The sequence below is a fragment of the Silene latifolia genome, chromosome 7 (assembly GCF_048544455.1).
Source record: "Silene latifolia isolate original U9 population chromosome 7, ASM4854445v1, whole genome shotgun sequence".
NCBI classification, from domain to species: domain Eukaryota; kingdom Viridiplantae; phylum Streptophyta; class Magnoliopsida; order Caryophyllales; family Caryophyllaceae; genus Silene; species Silene latifolia.
In genome coordinates, this window is record NC_133532.1 from 88,769,694 (window position 1) to 88,779,349 (window position 9,656).

The following is a 9,656-nucleotide window of genomic DNA, read 5'->3' on the forward strand; positions in this document are numbered from 1 at the left end:
TTCAACGAGCACAGGCTAGACACGGCTCTAGCCCTCTACCCAGTTTACGAGGAGTTAGCCCGGGGAGGGATGCTTCCACAGGGTGACTGGACTCACCCTTCTTACTTTGTTCCCCCTGCGGGCGGCTACCCTCAGCCTGCCAGGAGTGTAACACCCCCATACTCCGAGTGCCTTACCAGGACCACTCAGGTATGAAGACATCACCATCTCGGTTGCCCGAGGCATGATAATCAAATAGACAAAACAGAAACAACATTTATTATAAATACTTTAATGAATGAATACAATCCTCGAAACCAAACTGATAGGTACGATACATTATTCAAACTAACTGTTCTCAACTGAAATAGAAATAAAAGCTAAACTACAGCGGAAGACTCTATCGTCATGTCGTGGCCATCCCGGCCTATCCCCGTATCATCTCTATACTGCTCAATATCACTCACCATCCCGAATGGATCACCGCAGGTTTTACAAAACAACACCGGGGTCAGTACTAATCACACAATCCAAAATAGATAACAACAACAAGACAAACAGACAGCTGAACTGTCACACACACACAACCACATCCAACCAACCGTCTCAATCATCGACGTCCCACTTTGGACCAGCCACCGCCAGTGGGGGACCGCAGCCGTTCCCACCTAAGCCCCGCTCATCGTACGAGCGATAACCCTGCTCATTAATGTGCACATCCCTTCTGTGGCGGGTTCCACAGAAGGCGAAACTAGGGCGTGAGATCACTCCCGCAAGTGACCCCACTCAGCCGAGAACGCATCTCGAGAGCCATCAACGAACACAACCACAATCACAATCACAAATACCATCATCATATCAATCAACTAACTAAGCACATCACCAATATCCCATTATGGGACTAATACCGAGTAGAAATCCTACTGAAAGCACAACACGCAGACGGTATCTACAAATGCTCAAAACGCCTCTTCTACGAATTCTCCTCCTAACATATAACACATAAAGACCACTACTCAAATACTACTCATAACAATCCCCAAATCCCAAATTAGGGTTTCATCAATCTTAACAAAACGGTATATAAATTATATTAAAAGCTTACCCTCGACGCAAGGAATCCAACGACACAAACTACGATGCAATCCGACCGTCTGAACTCCGGGAATTGTCAAGAACGCGATTAGGAAGAAGACAAGTTGCTTTCTCTCTTAAACAGGTTTTAGGTTTTGTAAAAAGTGATTTAGAATAAAGACGAATTGATTTAAATACCTTAATCGCGTAATTAACAAAACCCGAGAAAAACCCCCGATAACCCGGACACTCGATCGAGTACCCAAGGTACTCGATCGAGTACCCCCTACTCGATCGAGTGCCCCACTACTCGATCGAGTGCCCAACAGTCGAAACTATTTTATTCTCGCAACATACCCTTACTGACAGAGTAAGGGCTACTCGATAGAGTACCCCCAAGACCATAAATACGGAGTATTACAGTCTTCCCTCCTTAAAAGGAACTTCGTCCCCGAAGTTCAAACCACTACCAAACAAAGGTACCCCCATAAGCTTCCCGACTCGAAGGTCCAAAAATGAACACAACGTAAAACATGCTACTAACCCACTTATCCCGACAAACATACCGACACAACATAAACAAGAGGGTGTAAAAACTCTTAAAAACTCTCGCGATCATCTCCTACCCCCCTAAAGAAACAAGGTTACGTCCCCGTAACCATACATACCTGATCAAAAAGGAAAGGGTAACGCTCTTTCATGATGTCCTCCGCCTCCCATGTAGCTTCCTCGGTCTCATGGTTAGACCAAAGGATCTTAAGCAAAACTGTCTCACCACTCCTGGTCTTTCTAACTTTTCGGTCTAGGATCTGCTTAGGCACCTCAAGGTACGATAAAGACTCATCTAGCTCTAAGCTCTCTGCCTCTAACATATGCGACGGGTCACTCACATACTTCCGCAACTGCGATACATGAAACACATTATGCACTCTCTCCAAAGCGGCCGGTAAAGCCAAACGATAAGCCACTTCCCCAACTCGCTCTAAGATCTCATAAGGCCCTATAAACTTCTGACTTAGCTTGCCTTTCTTCCCAAATCTCATAACTCCACGCATAGGAGACACTTTCGGAAGAACCTTGTCCCCAACCTCAAACTCTATGTCCCGACGATGTAGATCTCGCATAACTCTTCTCGATCCCGAGCCGCTCTCATCCGTTCCCTGATCATCTTAATCTGTTCCACCATCTCATGTACCATCTCTGGTCCTAAAACCACTTTGCCTCAAAGACTATCGTCCCAACAGATTGGACTCCTACATCTCCTCCCATACAAAGCCTCAAACGGTGTCATACCTATACTAGTGTGATAGTTTGTTGTTGTAAGAAAACTCTATTAAATCCAACCTCTCGCTCCCAGCTACCACCAAAATCCATCACACAAGCTCGCAACATATCCTCAAGAGTCTTGATTGTTCTCTCGTCTCCCCCATCGTCCATCGAGGATGAAATGTCAGTACTCATCTTCAAAGCCGTTCCCAACGATTCCTGCAACTCCTTCCAAAACCTTGATATAAACCTCGCATCTCTGTCGGACACTATGTCCTTAGGGACTCCATGTAACTTAAGCACGTTCTTTCGATAGGCCATAGCCGATTGTGCCTTAGTCCATGTATCTTTCATTGGAACAAAGTGAGCTGACTTGGTCAATCGATCCACTATCACCCAAATCATATTGTTACCTTGTTGACTCTTAGGTAAACCCACAATAAAATCCATGGAAATGGATTCCCACTTCCATTCGTGCACCTCCAAGGACTGAACCTTACCTTGTGGTCTTCTCTGTTCCCCTTTAACTCTCTCGGCATGTCAAACAACGGGACACAAACTCAAATTTGTCTCTTTCTTCATTCCAGGCCACCAAAACGTTTTCTTGGATCTTTGTAAAGCTTGTCTCCACCGGATGAATCTGAATATGGTGTGCAATGCGCCTCTATCATGATTGTCTTTTTCAACTCCTCATCATTAGGAACACACCACCTACCATCAAACCTCAAGCTACCATCTCAGATGAATGGAAAACCGGACACTGTCCCTTTCTACTACTCCACTCTCCACTCCACTATCTTAGGATCCAAAGCCTGCTTATCCCGAATGTCATCATAAAACTCAAGCTGTACTGTCATATCACTCATGGTATCTCCTTTCTGCATCATATGAATCCCAAAGCTCGCTACTTCATCTCTCAACCTCATCAAAGATAGAGCTGTACACAAGGAATGTACACTCTTCCTACTCAAAGCATCAGCAACAACATTGGCCTTTCCTTCATGGTAGATGATTTCCATGTCGTAGTCGCCAATCAGCTCCATCCACCTCCTCTGTCTCATGTTCAACTCCTTCTGCGTGTAGATGTACTTGAGACTCTTGTGATCCGAAAATACCTTAAAGATTGCCCCATAAAGGTAGTGCCTCCAAATCTTGAGAGCAAACACCACTGCACCCAACTCCAGGTCATGAGTAGGGTAGTTCTCCTCATAAGGCTTCAACTGCCTAGAAGCATAGGCAATCACCTTACCATTCTGCATCAACACACATCCCAACCCATTCTTCGAAGCATCGGTATAAACCTCAAAATTCTCGCTCCCTTCAGGCAATGCCAAGACAGGAGCTGTGGTCAAACGCTCCTTTAAGGTTTGGAACGCCTTCTCACAACTCTCATCCCAACGAAACCTGTTCTCTTTCCTCATCAACGCTGTCATCGGTCTAGCTATCTTGGAGAAATCCTTCACAAACCGCCTGTAGTACCCAGCTAAACCCAAGAAACTCCTTACCTCAGCCGACATTCTTCTTCGGTGCTTCCCACTTTGTCACTGCCTCAATCTTCGCCGGATCCACAGCTACCCCATCTTTAGAGATTACATGCCCCAGAAAAGCAACTTTCTCCAACCAAAACTCACACTTAGACAACTTAGCATACAGCTCATGATCTCGCAAAGTCTGCAACACGATCCTTAGATGCTCCTCATGCTCCTCCTTAGTCTTAGAGTAGACTAGGATGTCATCGATAAACACTACTACGAACTGATCCAAGAACTGTCTGAAGATCCTATTCATCAAATCCATAAACACTGCCGGCGCATTGGACAACCCAAATGGCATCACCACATACTCATAATGGCCATACCTCGACGTGAAAGCTGTCTTCGGTATGTCCACATCTCTAATCTTCACCTGATGGTATCCCGATCTCAAATCGATCTTAGAAAAGACCGTTGCACCACTCAACTGATCAAACAGGTCATCTATCCTTGGCAAAGGATACTTGTTCTTTATCGTCACACGGATCAGCTCCCGGTAATCTATGCACAGCCTCAAACTCCCATCTTTCTTCTTCACGAACAGAACTGGTGCTCCCCAAGGCGATACACTTGGCCTAATGTATCCCTTCTCTATCAAATCATCCAACTGCTTCCTAAGTTCCTCCATCTCCTTAGGACCCATGCGGTACGGTGCCTTAGAGATTGGCCCCGTCCCTGGCTTCAACTCAACGGTGAAATCTATCTCCCTCTTCGGTGGCAACCCGGAATCTCTTCGGAAAGACATCTGCATACTCTCCCACCACTGTATCTCTCAATCGCCGGGCTCTCTATCCGGTCATCTCTCACATGGCACAAAATCAGAGGACATCCCTTCCTCAGATACGACTTCAAAGTGACAGCTGCAATCAACTTAACTTTGGGTTTGACTAGAAACCCACGATAAGACACACTTACACCCTTAGGACCTCTTAGGGACACTCTCTTTTGATGACAGTCTATCTTAGCCTTATACTTCCCTAACCAATCCATCCCAACTATCATCTCAAAACCATTAAAAGGAAATTCTAGCAAGTCTACAGGGAAATCGACTTGCCCAACTATCAAAGATACATCTCTAAACAACCTCCCACACGATACAGACTCACCTGAAGGTATGAAAACTTGCTCCCTAACAGACTCATATACTCTCAAACCCAACTGTTTTACATGACTCGAAGACACAAACGATGAGAAGCCCCGAATCAAACAAAACAAACGTAGGAATACCATTAACAAGGAATGTACCGGTGATAACGTGCGCATCCTCCTCACCTTCTTGTCCATCATGAACAACTTGCCATCGGTCTTCCGCCCACCTCCCGACAAGATTAGGCGATGCGGTCGGCTTAGCACCCGACCCTTGATTGTTGTTGTTGTTGTTCATCGGTGTCTTCGATAAGAATTACCGCCGGTGCGGTTGCCTCCACTCCGATAGCTCGACCTCCCGGTTTGGCCATGATCCACCGGTCCATTTGCTCGCAAAGCTCTGTGCAGGTCTCTGAAAAGATCTCGGTGCGCTCGTGCACTCATGTCTCTTGTGGCCTACGCCACCACAACCAAAGCAGGTCACTCCCCAGCTGTTGCTCACACTCCCACGACCTCGCCCAAAGGAAGTTCCAGCACTGAACCCAGAACCAGAAGAAAATCCCTTAGATTGATTGTGGTTGCCTTTCTTGTAATTAGATTGGCCACCACCCTCGCTCTCCGACTTCCTCTTCTCTCCACCAGACCTCTCCTGAGCCATCTCCACTAGTCTCTCAGCTCTCCCAGCCCTCTCATATGCTTCCTTCACATCAGTGAGGACTCCCACGGGTAACTTATCCATAATCTTCGTGGTTAGTCCACTCTCAAACCTCAAAGCCAAATTCTCATCACTCAAACCCATGTCCTCGGATATCTGGATTTCTCATTGAACTGTCCTCGTAGTACTCGGCCACGGACATCTCGGATCATCTTAAACTTATCAAACTCCTCCCTCAACTTACTCCTCACATGTTCTGGTACGAACTCCTTCCTCACAGCCCTACGAAACTCCTCCCAAGGTATAGCAGGTAACCCCTGGTTGGTATACATCTCCTTGGCACTCACTTTCACGGAATCCCACCACTTGCCACCGCCTCCCTCGGATAGAATGCAGCTGATCCACTCTCATCTCATCCGGACAACTAAATCCAGATGTTCTCCATCTCCCTCAGCCAACTATCAAGGTGGTTAGGCTCCTCAACTCCCTTGTACTCCTTCGGGTTAAACCTCGCGATATAGAGGCTGACTTTAGCATGGTCAACCTCCTTCTCCTTACTCTTGTCCTTGTCCTCATTCACTCTCTTCAGGGTCTCTGTAAGAGCGTCTTGGTGTTCCAACATTTTAACGATGTCATCCGTAGTCATAACCTCAGCTCTCGCGTACAAAGCGTTTCTCTTGGGCGGCATCTTGAAGCTATAGAAGAAGGGATAAACATAAACACGCGTACTAATCCTCAAAACACGAACACGCGTTGCCCAGAACCCACTCGATCGAGTATCCAAACCCACTCGATCGAGTAACGGCTACTCGATCGAGTGCCCCCATGTACTGATCGAGTACCCAAACTCCAACCAAACAGCACCTTCGATCTCAGCCCCCACTCGATCGAGTATCTAGGCTACTCGATCGAGTGATTTCTACGATCGAGTACCCCTAGTTACTCGATCGAGTGCCCCAAAACTCGATTCTGGTCCAAAATCGTCAAAAACCTATCCGATCGAGTTAGTCTCACTCGATCAAGTATCATTATTACGTAAAAGCTACCCGCATATTACGTCACATACTAACATGTTAAATTTTATATAAATCGCATGATACCATAATCAATATGCTACGCATCCATTCTACTTATCAATAAAATCAAATCATCATGCTATAAAAGCCACATCGTAAACACCTCAACATGCTATCATCTAATTAACATGTTCCACATATCATTTTCTTTCACATGCTCAACTTCTTATTTCAACACCAAACAACCCTCACACTTCATCACATTGTTGCATAAGTTAAACAATCACATAGACGACTCAACAAACACGTTCCCATGTGACCGGTTCAAAGTTGTAGGGCGACCCCTTGCGACTTTAGGACGTCTCCCAAGCCTTTGCACTAGCTCCTACAACATTTACCCCGGGTTCATTTTAATTGACTCCCTATGTTCATTAAGTTCATTGGTTACGAGTTTCGGGATCGTCGCTCCGATACCATTTGTAACACCCCCATACTCCGAGTGCCTTACCAGGACCACTCGGGTATGAAGACATCACCATCTCGGTTGCCCGAGGCATGATAATCAAATAGACAAAACGGAAACAACATTTATTATAAATACTTTAATGAATGAATACAATCCTCGAAACCAAACGATAGGTACGATACATTATTCAAACTAACTCGTTTTCAATCAAATAGAAATAAAAGCTAAACTACGATGGAAGACTCTATCGTCATGTCGTGGCCATCCCAAATATCCCCGTATCATCTCTATACCTGCTCAATATCTGCTCACCATCCCGAATGGATCACCGCAGGTTTTACAAAACAACACCGGGTCGGTACTAATCACACAATCCAAAATAGATAACAACAACAAGACAAACAGACAAATTAATGTCACACACACACAACCACATCCAACCAACCGTCTCAATCACCGATCGTCCACTGGACCCAGCCTACGCTAGTGGGGGACCGCAGCCGTTCCCACCTAAGCCCCGCTCATCGTACGAGCGATAACCCCGCTCATTAATGTGCACATCCCTTCTGTGGCGGGTTCCACATAAGGCGAAACTAGGGCGTGAGATCACTCCCGCAAGTGACCCCACTCTCGGAGAACGCATCTCGAGAGCCATCAACGAACACAACCACAATCACAATCACAAATACCATCATCATATCAATCAACTAACTAAGCACATCACCAATATCCCATTATGGGACTAATACCGAGTAGAAATCCTACCGAAAAGCACAACACGCAGACGGTATCTACAGCTGTCTCAAAACGCCTCTTCTACGAATTCTCCTCCTAACATATAACACATAAAGACCACTACTCAAATACTACTCATAACAATCCCCAAATCCCAAATTAGGGTTTCATCAATCTTAACAAAACGGTATATAAATTATATTAAAAGCTTACCCTCGACGCAAGGAATCCAACGACACAAACTACGATGCAATCCGACCGTCTGAACTCCGGGAATTGTCAAGAACGCGATTAGGAAGAAGACAAGTTGCTTTCTCTCTTAAACAGGTTTTAGGTTTTGTAAAAAGTGATTTAGAATAAAGACGAATTGATTTAAATACCTTAATCGCGTAATTAACAAAACCCGAGAAAAACCCCCCGATAAACCGGACACTCGATCGAGTACCCAAGGTACTCGATCGAGTACCTACTCGATCGAGTGCCCCACTACTCGATCGAGTGCCCAACAGGTCAGAAACTATTTTATTCTGCAACATACCCTTACTCGACAGAGTAAGGGCTACTCGATAGAGTACCCCCAAGACCATAAATACGGAGTATTACAAGGAGACCCCCTCCCACTACTACTGCTGGTGCCTCCACTTCCAGGAGAGCCACTCCCGCTGCTGCTGCTGAGGAGGAGGAGGAGGAGGAGAGCGACTCGGGGTCCGACAAGGACAGAGATTCTGATTACGATGGTGGAGATTAGATGCTGGTGACCTCCCCGTTTTTGGCTGGTTTGGGGAGGTCGTATTTTGTGAGTACCTTCCTTTCTTTATTAGCTTCCTTTTATTTTGTTATGCTTTTATTCTCCCATTTTACTGCTGGTGATTTGTTGCTGAGCACAATGAGGGCATTGTGCGTTTTGGTTTGGGGAGGGTATTTGCATATGACTTTTGTTTTGCATCTGCATTTGTTTTTTTTTTTTTTTTGGTATTTCAGTCACATGTTTATTGCATTTTAGTTTGCATTTGTTCTTCAATTCAAAAAAAAAAAAAAAAAAAACAACAACAACAAAAAACACAAGAAAAAAAATAGAAAATGTAAAAAAAAAAAAAAAGTCAAAAATATCACGTTTACTTTTGCATATAGTTGAGTCGGATTGGAGTTATTAATGATGATTTTGCACTATTAGTCAAATATGCCACTCCTTGCCCTTTTCACAGCTGTTTAGCGAGAATTAAATGTGATTTCTCAAATTTTGTTATGGAATTCATTTCGGGTAATTAGACTTGACTCATCACTTTTGGCAAACTACTTATACTTTCTGAGATATAGAGCCCATAACTGGTGACGTTCATGACCGGTTAAATTAGGATTGAGAGTAGTACTCCCTTCATTTCATGTTTTGCACGTGTATGAGTTTTGATTGCTGATTGCCTATACGCATTGGTTTGTGGTCGGTATTGCATGTTTTGAGAACTATTGCATCCTCCCCCTTTCTCGTTTTACCCCATTAACTCCACTATAAGCCATAACTGCCAGTTGCCCTCAACTACATCCCATACTTAGCCTACCATTGTGCCAAGCTAGGAAGTAGTAGAGGAATTTTTGTCGGATTAGAAGCGGTTTTGGTTCGTTTGTACTGATGGAGTGAGTATTGATGAGAAGTTAAGGGGTTGTGTCTTTTTGAAGGGAAAGAAAGAAATTTAGAAGAAATGAAAAAACAAAAAGAGATGTGTTTGCCTGGCAGAGAGCTCTGGTTGTGTAAGGGTGGTCGATCGACTGCCATCACTGGTCGATCGACCACCAGCTCAGAAGATGAAAAAAAATGAAAATGAAAGAAAAAGAAAAAGATTAAAACAGAA